The sequence below is a fragment of the Microtus ochrogaster genome (assembly GCF_000317375.1).
Source record: "Microtus ochrogaster isolate Prairie Vole_2 chromosome 14 unlocalized genomic scaffold, MicOch1.0 chr14_random_2, whole genome shotgun sequence".
Lineage (NCBI taxonomy): Eukaryota > Metazoa > Chordata > Mammalia > Rodentia > Cricetidae > Microtus > Microtus ochrogaster.
In genome coordinates this window covers 9,355,151-9,368,653 of record NW_004949097.1, presented here as the reverse complement: position 1 = coordinate 9,368,653, position 13,503 = coordinate 9,355,151, and positions in this window count along the sequence as shown.

Here is a 13,503-nt window from a genome sequence, read left to right as displayed (position 1 = left end):
CCCCCGCCTCCACCGTGTGTAAACCTCTCGGGAAATGTCCTTAGAGAGATTGATCTCCTAGGCGATTGTAAATCCAGACATGTTGACTGCGAAGTTGGCACACATGTGGAGGTCAGGGTATCCTGCAGGAGTCAGTCTCTCCTTCCGCCATGTGGGTTCTGTGGATGAAACTGGCCACGAGGATTGGCAGCAAGTGTGTCTTTACCTACTGAGCCCATCTTGCTGACCTGGCATGTAAAGCTCTTTCCAGATGGGCTTCTGAGAGGCAAGGTTTGTTGACAGAAAAAAGAATCCTGCTTCTCAGAGAATTCGCTAGAGTTCTTCCCTCCTCTGTCTGCTTTCTCGGGTTTTATTTTCTCTGTAGAGCTGGTGAATGCGAGATTTGGAGAACAAACTGTCAAATTTGACCAGGTAACTCTTCTCTATTTTTTTTTCTGATTAGAACTCAACTGCCTTGACATTCAACCTTAATATTTAAACAGCAGCACCCAGAGAACTTGATCAGTTGGCAATCTCATAAAGTGGCAAAGATTTCCAAGGTGTTCCAAGTAATGAGCCATTAGTGTAAATAACAAACAAATGCCAATACAACAATTATTCATTTTCACTCACAAGGAAACTGTCAAGTCCTGTGAAAATTATTATAATAAGTGTCCTGGAAAAAAAACTACCAGGAAAATGTTTTGAATTATCAAGGTCAAGCCAGCAGGATCATTAAATGTGTTTCTCCTCCATGAGCTGCTGTGGTGACATATTTTAAAGCTTTTTAATGACCTAGAAAAGTTTAAAAGACACAGCACATTTAGCTGCCTGTCTTGTCCCTGTAGCAGAGGACCCAACAGAAGCAGTTTAGGCAGGCTCACTGTCTGTCATGTGGAGGGAGGGCTTGTGAGCAGGGGCAGGAGGAGGCTGGCTGCGTGGCATCTACAGTCAGGAAACAGAAAGTAAGGAATGCTTGCTTTCTTTGGGTAGGCTCTGCAGTTGGTGTGGGTCCCCCCACCTCAGGTGGCTCAATCTAGTTCATCCCATAAAGACCTGCCCATTGATTTCTTTATGAAACTGACAATCAAGATTCACCACCACATGTAGTTTTCTGTAAACTATCATGAATCAAGTTACTAGATCCACGTGTTTAAAACGTGCTATCCCTTAGCAAAAGGAGAACGGTTGCCTTGACTGGCTTGACACTTACCACGACTAATCAGTGTCCTCTGTGCTCTTGATGACTGGCTGTCTTTCATTTAAGGATGCTGTTACTGGCTGCACCTGCAGGAACAACCATTTGGTTCCTTTCCTAGTATCAGATGGAGATCACTGGCCCTTTTGGGGGTTATTTAAAAGGGAAAATTGTACAATATAACCTGAAAACAAAGACAATTAGCCCAGTAGGGGACTAAACACATAACTTCCCCCAATTACTGTTCCATCAATCCCATTTTCTACTCAGAGGACCCACTGTGCCTTGGATTCCAGGTCCCTGGGACTGTACTGGGTATGCTCCTAATAGGCTTTCTGCTTTTGTGAGGGTTCTGTGAGCACAGCAACCTCATGCAGTTAGGTGAATTTCGGTTCAAAATTAAGAGGCTTTGGCTAGCAAGATGACTCCTTGGGTGTAAAGGTGCTTTTCACAAATTCTTACAACCGGGGTTTGATCTTCCGACCCAGCATAATAGGAGAGAATTGATTCCCTCGTGATGTCCTCTGACCTCCATATGTGCGCTATGGCAAGGGCATTGCCAGCAGCACTGCAATAAATAAAATGAAAATATAATTAGGAATAAATTAAAAGGCTTAACGTGTCTTTGACCTCCTGGAATCTGACATAGTGGGACTTTATGTTCATTATAGAGATTTCTTTTTAAAAAGATTTATTCACTTTATGTGTATGTATATATTTGCCAGTGTGGGTTTATGTGTACCACGTGTGCAGGATCACATGGGGGGACAAAAGAGGACATTGGAGCCCCCTGGAGTTGGAGTTACAGGTGGTTGTGAGATGTCACACGATGATAAAACGGAACCCGGTCCTCTGCAAAAGCAGCAGGTATTCTTACTTGCTGAACCATCTGTCCAGCCCCCATCAACCAAAGTTTTTTTATTTGGATTTCGGGTTGGTTAATTTTTTGACCATCCAACCAACTGCCAACAGATATCTTTTGTGGCAAGGTGGCTGCCCCATTGCTACACTCTGGCAAGGTGATTGTCCCATTGCTACCTGTGACAAGGTGATTGCCCCATTGCTACCTGTGAAAAGGTGATTGCCTTATTGCTACATTGTGGCAAGGTGATTGCCCCATTGCTACATGGACAGATGCTGTTCCCTGAGCTGCTTTGTGGTGTCTGTTTTTCTAGAGACTGTTGTTGTCTATGACTTCTTCCGATGCCATCTGGAACACTTACTGAGCATGTAGCACCCCTTCCGTGTCTCCAAACGGTGCAGGCGGTCATTCTGCGGTGGCCATGAGACTCAGCTGGGAACAGATAGTCAACAGCCCCTGCCATCCAGGCTTCAGTGTCCTGCTTTGAGCATTGTTCTAGAACAGAGATCGATGACATTTTTGCTGTTACTTAACCTGAAACTTGGGTTAGCAGCCAACCTGGATGTCCCCTGCTGACATCACTGCTACTTGCTTTGTGTCTTTGCTTTCAATTCACAACTTTACCCAGGAAGCTGATCTCCCCTTTCTCACTCCTCTGGCCTGAAAAAAACTCACCATTTCCTCTCTTTTCACTTAATTTTAAAGAATTAATACATGTTCGTGATAAAAACATCCGCAGCACATTATGACCAGTGAGTTGGTAGAGACACTTGCCACTAAGCCTGACAACCTGAGTTGGATCCCCAGAACCCACATGCTGTGGAATTTTGTTCAATGATGCAAAGATGTGCTTCATTCTCTTATGTTGCATCTGTTTAACTCTGTGAAGCTGTGCTATGTTGCCTGCCTAAAACACCTGATTGGTCTAATAAAGATCTGAACAGCCAGTTGCTAGGCAGGAGAGGAACAGGCAGGCACTGGGGATTCAAACCTAATCATGCAACTCACCTGTAAGCCATGGGCATGTGCAGCACAAGATGGCTTCCTAATTAAAGTCAGGGCTACAGTAATGTGGAAAAATGATTCGGAATATAGATTTTAAGAAGTATTTATATATTTGAATTTTAAGAATATTTGAATGTACGTAAGACCTCTTAGAGATGAGACTTAAGACTAGGCACAAAATTCACCTATGTTTTATATACTCCTTATATGTGTAAGCTGGGGGCAGACTATAATATTTTAGAAAACTATGCACAAGGCAAATGGTAACAGTGGAGTTTTCCATGTTACTCAGAAAGTTTCAGACTGGGATGGAGGAGGGATTCTCAGCTCTATGAAGTTAACCAAGTTCTGCTTGCTTAGTTTCCTAAAAGAAGTATCTCTGTTTTAGACTACAGCATCACGGCTGGGGAGATGGCCCCGCTGCTAACGAACACACTGCTCTTTCTGGGGACCCTAGTTTGGTTTTCGACACCTACAGTGGCTCACACTTACTTGTAATTCCAGCTCCAGAAGAAGCTAATGCCTTTGGTCTTTGGGGGCATCTACACCCATGTGCGCACACACACACACACACATAATTAACAATAAAAACAATTGAAAAGGTTTATTAAACAGAACTCAATAGTTCTATTTCTTTTCGTTAGGGTTTCTTTTCAACCCTTTGGATTTTTGTATTTGTGAAATGAGTTCATAACACAGAACATTTTACCAATGCTGGCTTTATGTTTTCTATGCAGTTTGCCGAAGTCATAGGCAAATTCTGGAATTTTGGGGCTAGTGTGTTTCCTGATTCTCAGGACTGGGTCTACAACACATGTAAAGAGCAGCGATCCTGTCTGTCCTCGTGAGTAGCGGGGGACACCTCTGTGTTGGGATAATAGAATAATGGCCCTGTTGCTGGGATTATACAGCTCAGTGGTAGGGCACCTGCCAGGCATGCTCAAGGCCTTGGACTAGATCCCCTACCCAGACCTTTAAGCAAAAGCAAACCCGTAATGAGAACTTTCTCCTTTGTAGGAAGTCTTTAAAGGGTTTACCTCATTCAGTCTTTACAACGACCCTGTGGGGTTGTTATTTTCATTTGTAAATGAATAAAACAAGCCATTAGAATATTTCAATGCTTTACATACATGATACCATGACTAAACAAGCCATTAGCAGAATAATTCAATGCTTTACATAAGGAATACTGTGATTAAGTGGTAGAGTCACAGACTTGAACCCAGGAAGTCTAATTCTTAAACATAGTCTCTTATTTTCATTTATTTTATGTGCAGGACTATTTTGCCCACATGTTTGCCTGTAAACAGTGTCTGTGTGTGGTGCCTGCAGGTCAGACAGGAGCACTGGATACCCTGGAACTAGAGTTACAGACTGCTGTGAGCTACCAGGTCCTCTGGAGGAGCTACCAGGGCTCTTAACCCCTGAACCTTCTCTCCAGGCCCAATACAGGCTCTCTTTGTTTTTGCTGCTTGTTTTGAGTGACAAAAATTTGCTGTGTAGCTTAGAGTAGTCTAGTCTCCATTTGTGATCCTCTTCAGGTTGCCAAGGGCTAGGATGTCAGGTGCACACTGCATGAGGTTTCAGACGTTGGCAGTCACCTTGTGGAGGGCGTAGGGGATGGTGGCTTTTATGAAGAGCTAACTTACTCCTCTCCAACCAATACTTTTTTCTTCATGGATTTTCTCTTTTATCATGACCTTATACTCTGAGTCTTAAACTAAAAACTAAATACCACATGGCATTTTGTTAAATATTCAGCTTCGTGGAGAATGTGGTGTGTATGTATAGAAATCCACATTTCTATCTGTATGCAGATTTACACCTATTTACTCCATAGCCTGGTTTTCCCCAAATAGTCACAAAACTTTGAACAACTACCAGAGAAACCTTAGCTTATGTGGCCAATTAAAATTTCCAAACACGGACACATAGGTTATCTTAAGATGGCCTTTAATCTTTGTACGTGTATTTATTTAAATGTAAAATATATATGCATGTGGGGGGGAGGGGCACACAGGGACCAGGGCGTGAACATGTGGGGGGGAGGAGCACGCAGGTGCCAGGGCATGAACATGTGGGGGGAGGGGGACACAGGGACCAGGGCATGAACACGTGTGGGGGAGGGGCACGCAGGGACCAGGGCATGAACATGTGGGGGGGGAGGGGCACGCAGGTGCTAGGGCATGAACATGTGTGGGAGAGGGGCACGCAGGGACCAGGGCATGAACATGTGGGGGGAGGGGCACGAAGGTGCTAGGGCATGAACATGCCATGATGGGCAGGTGGAGGTCAGAAGTCCTGTGGCGTTGGTTCTGTCCCTTCCACCATGTGGGGCACAGCACTGAACAAGTCATCCAACTTAGAAGCAAGCACTTTACAGGTCGGGACATCTCTCTGGCCCTTAAGTTTTCCTTTTTTTACTATTTTATTTTATGGCTATAGATATTTTGCCTAAAACATGTCTATGCCCCAAGTGTGTGCAGCACCCATAGATCTGAGAAGAGGGCACTGGATCACTTGGAATTGGAGTCATAGACAGTTGTGAGCTGCTGTGTGGCTGCTGGGAATCAAACCCGGGTCCTCTGGAAGAGCAGTCAATGTCTTTTCTTAAAAAAAAAACGATTTATTTATTATATATGCTGGGTTCTGCCTGCATATATACCTGCAGGCCAGAAGAGGGCACCAGATCTTATGACAGATGGTTGTGAGCCACCCTGTGGCTCAGGACCTTTGAAAGAGCAGGTAGTGCTCTTAATCGCTGAGCCATCTCTCCAGCCCAGTCAATGTCCTGAACGGAGTCATTCCCAGCCCTCTGGACATTCCGTTAAGTGCTGTGAACTCATTACAGTGTACCTAAAGCAACACTGTTTTCCCGTTTTTTACACGTCTTTCACTATACTGCTGTTAGATTGTCTTTCCCATTGCTGTGGGTGATTGGCACATCTCCTGCTGTTCCTCTCAGGGACTCGGGCACGTGAGAGGTAGAGACATTCTCAAGTTCACTTCACGGCCTCCCCATTGTCAGAACAGCACTGGTACCTTCTTAGTTCGGATGAAATCTAATCCACTCCTTGTTTCCATCCTATTTCTGGACAGTATCTGTGTCCCTACCAGTGTGAACCCAAATGTTGTATTTTTAGTGCCTTTCTGAAGGGAACAGAACTCGGTCCTTGATCTGGAACCAAGTGCACCCACCCATCGGTTGTTCCGAACATGCTATCCAGGCAAGGATGAAGGTGTTTAAAGGGACAGAACTAAGATTTCACCTCTGTGGCAGTGCTGGTATTTCGGGTAACAAAACACTTTGCAGTGGGTGGAAGTTTGGCCTGTGCACCCCAGAGCCCCTAGCGGCATTCCTGGCCCACGCTGTGAGATGCCGCCAGAACCTCCCTCTTGCCTGAATCGTCACATCCACAGTATCTCCGGATATTGCCAAACTGGGAAGGACAAAAATCCCCTTGACTGAAACCACTGATAATCACGCAGTAGCAAAAGAGCATGCTGGGAGTGGAGAGTCAGGCTCAAGGAGAAACTCCTGCCGTGAGTGCTGCTTCTCGTTCCTTAGCACCAGAGGACTGTTGATGATTGGCAGGAGCCCTGAAGGAGCCTGCTTATCAGGCAAGAGCAGGAGGCTGGCCGAGAGGCAGGAAGACAGTGAGGACAGAAAAGCCGGAGCACCTCTGAGATGTCCAAACTTGCTGTGTTCTGGCTTTGGGGGAGGGGAGGGGATGAATAGGGATTGGTGACTGTCAGTGGGTGATTCTGGGAACTTTATGTTTATGGGGTGTGGTGGCACACTCCTGTATTGCTAGCTCATAGCAATGACCATGAGTTTGAGGCCATCTCAGCGCACATGATGAGTATCAGAGCTGCATAACACGATGGTGGCTTGGCTAGGGAAATGTATCACAAACGCTTAAGTATTTGCATGCTGGGTCCCCAGTTAGTGGAACCATTTAGGAACGTTAGGAGGCGGAGCCTCGCTGGAGGAAGCAGGTCCCCAGAGGCTGCCTTTAAAAATTTATGGCCTCACCGTTTCCAGTTGTTTCTGCACTGTGTTTGTGGGCAAAGACATCTCTCAGCTTCCAGTCCTGACTGCCCCCTGTCGCATTTCTGACATTATGGGCTCCCCTTCCGGAAGTGTAAGTCAAGACAAGCTATTCTTTTCCATAAGTTGCTTTTGCTCATGGTGTTTTATCACAGCAACAAAGTAGCTGCTGCCTTGATCTTATCTCACTGCAAAGGAGTGTACATACTAACTTTTACCGATTTTTTTCTTCGTTTTGCTGATATCCCAGGTTGGCCTCAAACCCACTGTGTAACGGAGGATGCCCTTGGATATGAAATCCTCTCATTTCTGTCTTCTGAGTGTTGGGGTACAGGCATGCATCACCACATCTGCTTTATCTGCTGCCAGGCCTCTGGGAATGCTAGGCTAGCGCCCTACCAACTGAGCTGCCCTGTAAACATTTGTGTTAATGCGCATGTGAAGGCCGGTGAAGACAGCTGTGTTTTAGGTGTCAGTGATGTGTGTAAACATTCTGCCATGTTGAGGTGTATCAACTGGAAAGCATGAGATATAGTTGATTTCATCCCAAAAGATGATGTCGTGAATGACAACCCCTGGAATTTGGTATGTTCTCTCTCTCTCTCTCTCTCTCTCTCTCTCTCTCTCTCTCTCTCTCTCTCTCGTTTGTTTTCTCAAGACAGGGTTTCTCTGTAGCCTTGGAGTCTGTCCTGGAACTAGCTCTTGTAGACCAGGCTGGCCTAGAACTCACAGAGATCCGCCTGCCTCTGCCTCCCAAGTAGTGGGATTAAAGGCGTGCGCCACCACCGCCCGGCTGGTATGTTGTCTCCTAACCTTTACTTTACACTGTTCTCACTAGTCTTTCTTTGTGTTTCCGAGGGCATTTTAATGAGTGGAAGATGACTGGAAGGGGGTGGCATTGCTTCTTTCCTGTGGCATGCAGGCGCTCAGATCTTATTGTATGGTTACAATGTTTCGAGGCATCCTGTCCTTACAGGTAGCTTCTGCACGTCCTTACCTGCCTTCTAAGTTCATTTCAATGTCATTTTCAAGTTCACATCTCTAGAGGAAACGTTTTTGCCACCTGAGACATCTATAAAAAGAACATTTAGACATTTTCGTTTTCTGAGGTAGGCAGTGGTATTTTACTTCCCGCCCTAAGGGGAAAATAATTGGCAATATTTTGCAGTGGGAACGTGCCATAATTTGGTTCACTGTATGAGGGATATAATTCAGTTTCCCAGGAAGTACCGCTTGGCCCTTGGTTGGCTTTGGATTTGCTTTCTAGCTACAACCCTGGGAAATGTATTCTACATAACAAAGATCTCAGCTCTCCCATGGCCCTCACCTCTTAGAGGATTTGATTGTTTTTATCTTCTCTTCTGAGTCTACTGTCCCTATTCATTCTTCCCTCCCATCCCTCTTCCTTTTCCTCTTCCTACTCTTCATCCTCCTCTTTGGTACCCATTCTTCCTTTTCCTAGCCCCGTTGTTGCCCTCCCCATTCCCCTTCTCCTTGGTTAGTTCTTTTTCTTCCCCTCCGTCTATTGCCTTCTGGTGATTTCCCCCAAATGTTTAAGCCCCCAGTAATTTTACTAAATTTCTTCCTTGTGGAGAGAAATGCTGTAATTAAAAAAAAAAATCCTACCAGCTACAAAATTTTTACTCTTTTCATCATTTCTCTTCATGGAACTGTATGGAAAGAGTTAATCATGTGCACAACTAAGCGCCGCATGGTGAGCCTGCTGATAGCTCTCCTCATATAGTAACAGAGCTGTGGAGAGGGATCTAATCCTTGGGATGATTAAAAGTTCTTGGGAAGAGGAGCTAAGAAGATTAGGTTTTAATTTTGCATATGGTGAAATTAAAACTTTCTTAGCTGTAGCTCTGAGTTGCGAGCTATTCATAGTCGTAAAATCAGCATCACCACAATTGAAATGCAGAGCGGTCCTACAGCCCAGAATGATCTACCAGAATACCTTCCTGCCATCATTCCCTGCATAATCCCAGTGCCTGGCACCACCGAGCTAAAAGATGCCCGTGCCAGGGACTCTGCCTTTCCCCTGTGCGATGCAGTGGGGATTGTACAGGAGCAGCGATGTTGGCATATTGTTCTTTCCGTTCACTATAATGCAGTATTTTGAGATTTGTTCTTGTATCGATGGCTGTTTCCTTCTTTAAACTATTGACTCTTGTCCCTTTTACAAGTGTTCCAGAACTTGTCATTTGCCAGGGAAAGAATATTTGGGTGATTCCCACATTGGCTGTGAGCATTAGGCTGCTGTAAATACCTGTGTACAGGTCTGTGTGTGAGTAGCATTTTTCTTTCTTTTGGATAAATAACTGACAAGGAGGTTGCTGTGTCATTTGTAGGAAAGGCCATGCTGCCTTCCCCAGGGGCCGTGCCTGCTCCTTCCTATCTGTGATGGATGGAGCTCTCTCTCCTTTGCCTGCCCAGGAGAATTTAATATTGTCAATAGTTTTTAATTTATTAGCTAAGTTTTGTTAATGACTTAATTAATTAATAAGGCATTCTGATAGATATTTAGTGATGGTTCACTGTAGCTTTTAAATTACCTCAGAATAAATTATGATGAGATCCAACTGTGTGTGTGTGATAATTCTACTTTTGTATCTGTATATTGTGAAAATGTGCATCAATCTCTTCCTACTTTTTTGTTTTTTGTTTTGTTTTCAGCTTTTCTCTTGGTTTTCCAAGGTGGAGAATTGTATAGCAGAGGCTGGTCTTGAAGTCTGCTCTCACCTCCCTCTCAGAAGTGTTGGGGTTTTAGGTGTGCACCATCAAACCGTTGTCCTTGATGACTTGGGGTTTTGAAGGGACTGGACCCTTCTCGGTCCATTGTGCTTATCTGGGGGACCTAAGAAACCAAATAGCCTTTAATACTCAACCAGAGTCAGTGATTTGGAGTTCATTTTCTCACACGAGAGAAAATTGAAGATGTGGACACTCATAGGCACATTATTTATCTTTTTAAAAATTATTCTGTGTATGAGCGCTTTGCTTGCATATGTGTTTGTGCACCATGTGCTTGCTTGGTGAGCATGGGGACCAGAAGAGGACATGAAGTCCCCGAGGCTGGAGTTACAAATGATTATGAGCCACCATGTGAGTACTGGGAACTTAACCAAGGTTTTCCTCAAAAACAGTAAGTACTCTTCAGCATGAAGCATCTCTCCAGTCTGAGAAGCAAACTTTTCCTAGAGAAAACGAGGGAAGCCAAAAGAAACACCCAACAGTGAGGGTGGGGATTCTCAAGGGAGAAAACATTCCAGTTTCTCTGACTGTTGTTACAGGACTTAGCAGACAGTAGACCAAGAGGCAGTTTTCTTAGTTGGCCAATTAAAGAGCTCCACACTCCGAATACTTCCCTGGCCTGGCTAGGGAGAACCTCTTGCTGTGTTTACGTGCTGCACACCCAAACATGGGTACATAGTGGGTGGTTTGTGTGAACTTCACTCAAGCTAGGGTCAGGCGTTGTCAGTGAGAGTAAACCCAGACTGAGAAAATGTTTCTATCAGATTGGGCTGTGAGCAGGCCTGTGGGTCATTGTCTTCATTAATGATTGGTATGGGAAGGCCCAGCCCACTGTGAATGGTTCCACCCCAGCAGGTGGGCCTGGGGTGTCTAAGGAAGCAGGTAGGCCAGCAAGTCATGGAGAGCAAGTCAGTGAGCAGCCATCCTCCACAGCTTCTGCTCCTGTTCCTGCTTTGAGGTTCCTGCCGCGAGTTTCTTTCCCGGCTTCGCTCAAGGTGGGGGGTGGGGTGACCCAGGGTATGTAAGCAGAAATAAATGCTCACCTTCTCAGGTTGCTTTTGGTCATGGCGTTTATTGGGAACTGTTGAAGGAGCAGCAGGGCCTGCTTTTCGTCCCACCCGGCTCCCGCACGGCTAGCTTTACACCAGAAATAACAACACACAAATTGTATTCATTTAAACATTGCTTGGCCCATTATATCTAGCCTCTTCTTGGCTAACTCTTGCACCTGGACTAGCCCATTTCTAATAATGTGTGTAGCACCCCAAGGTGCGCTTACCGGGAAGATTCTAGCATACGTCCATCCTGGGTGGGAGTTTCATCGTGTCTGCCTCTGAGAGGAGCTGCATGATTTCTGAGCTCACTTCCTCTTCCTCCCAGCATTCTGTTCTGTTTACTCCGCCCATCTAAATTCTGCCCTATCAGATGGGCCAAGGCAGTTTGTTTATTAGCCAGTGACCTTCCTCCATCAGGCAACAGAAAGCAAACTAAGCAGGGTGATTGGAGGTTCCCTGCTCACCCCAGACTCCTGCTGTTCTGTGTTGACTGTAACTGCCCTCAGATGAGACTGCTGTCCCCACCTCCCACCTTGCATACAACTCAAGAACTGTTAACTTACTGGGCTCTTTGTTTATCTTGGCTGCCAGTTGTTCCTGGTTGATTCCTTAACTACTGGAGGGTATGGGACCCCTGCCCTGCCATAGGCGTAGGCTTTCTCAGAAGCCATCTTTACTTAGTCTTTTGCAATTGACTGCAATAGAGGCAAGAAGGGACAAGAGCGACCTGCCTGTGTTTCTGGGGTCTTCCAGCTGCAGCATGCCTGCTGTGGCTAGCCTGGCATTCCGGATCTGATGATCTTAACCCTGGTCATTCCTTTAATCCCATCATCCCCTCCATTTCCCACTTCAGCATATAGAGAACTAGCTAGCGCCAGCATCAGTGATGTGGCTTGCGTAAAGTTTATTATCATATGTTAATTATACATAATAACAGGATTTGTTATAGATTTTACTCTAAAGCATGAGCTACAGACAGGGATGAATTGGCCACCGGGTGGAGGGCATTGAACCTGAGCCAGCGCTCTGAACCATTGAACCATCCTCCAGCCTCTGACACTCTTTTGAAAAGGTTTTTGTCCCTATTTTGATTTTTTTGAGACAAGGTTTTTCTGTGTAGTCCTGGCTGTCCTGAAACTCACACTATAGACGAGTCTGGCCTTGAATTCAGAGATCCACCTGCTTCTACCTCCCAAGTGCTAGGATTAAAGACATGCGCCTCCACGGCTGACTCAAACTTAGAATTTCTTACACAGAAAAGCTAACCTTCATTAAGAAAGGATAAAGTCTGCATCCAGCAATAAGGAAGTAATTTATTATCGACAATATGACTGAAAAAAGAGGAGTTCTCATGAGAGAAGGAAATAATGCCAACTAGAAACTAAGACGGCCCAATAAAATAGTTTGTATTTCTAAACACTTAAAGCCACCTAAAAGTTAATCATTTAATATAATAGTCATCCTAACAACTTATCAGAAGATTCAGACATACAGATAAGTGAAATAAATACCAGCCATGTGACAGGATCAAGAAGGAGGACTAGAAATCCCTCCCCCGGTGCTGTAAGATATCCACTCTCCATGTGGAGAAACACACTGTGTTATTTGGAGGCAAACATAGACTAGTTAAAACTCTGTACCTCGATCTTGTGTTTTCATGTCACGTAACTGACATTCTAGTGGAGGAGATGAAATAGAGTATACAATAATATTTATTGAAGCCACTGAGGGCTGGTGGAGAGGGACAGAACAAAGCAATTTACATCGGAACAGTGAGGAAAAGACTCTGGAAAAACAAAGGCACCTGCATGGTGGCTTCACAGGACTTTGTTAAGTCTGGACTCTTGAGCAGGGGGTGGCGGCTCCCACTTGTAATCCCGGCACTTAGAAGACTGAGCCAAAATGGACACAAGCTCAAGGATAGTTCTAGCCATGTAGTGAGACCTTGTCCCAAAGAATTCTTAATCAGAGGTCTGGGGAGATGAGTCAGCGGTTAAGAGTGCAGGCTGCTCTTCAGAGGACCTGGTTTGATTCCCAGCACCCATACGGTGGCTCACAACTGTCTGCATTCTTGTGGCAGATGACCTGACACTCTCTCCTGACTCCTGTGGGTACCAGGCGCTAACACAGAGGACAGATATACATACCGCCAAAAAACATTCATCTACATAAAATTTAAAGCAATTAAAAAATTTTAAAAATCAAACCATTTACGTTGTCGAGTTTGGAGCTAAAACACTAATACATATAGAGAAACCTACAGCAAGGCCTGGGGCAATGCCTCGGTTAATAAAATTGCTCCAGTCTAAACTGTGAGATCTGAGCTCACGTCTGAGCAGCCACATAAAAACTAGGCGCAGTGGCCCGTGCCTATAATCCCACCTTTGAGGGGGCCAATACAGAAGGAACTGGAGCTCGCAGGCCAGCCATGTAAACAAACTGGTGAGCTGTAGGCGCCGTGAGAGACCTGTCTCAAAAATAAAGGTAGAGAGGAATTGGGAAAGACACCTCTGGCCTCCACACACTCACTCACACGCACATGTCTGTGTACATACATACACATAAACATGTACATACACACCATGTCTGTGTACATACA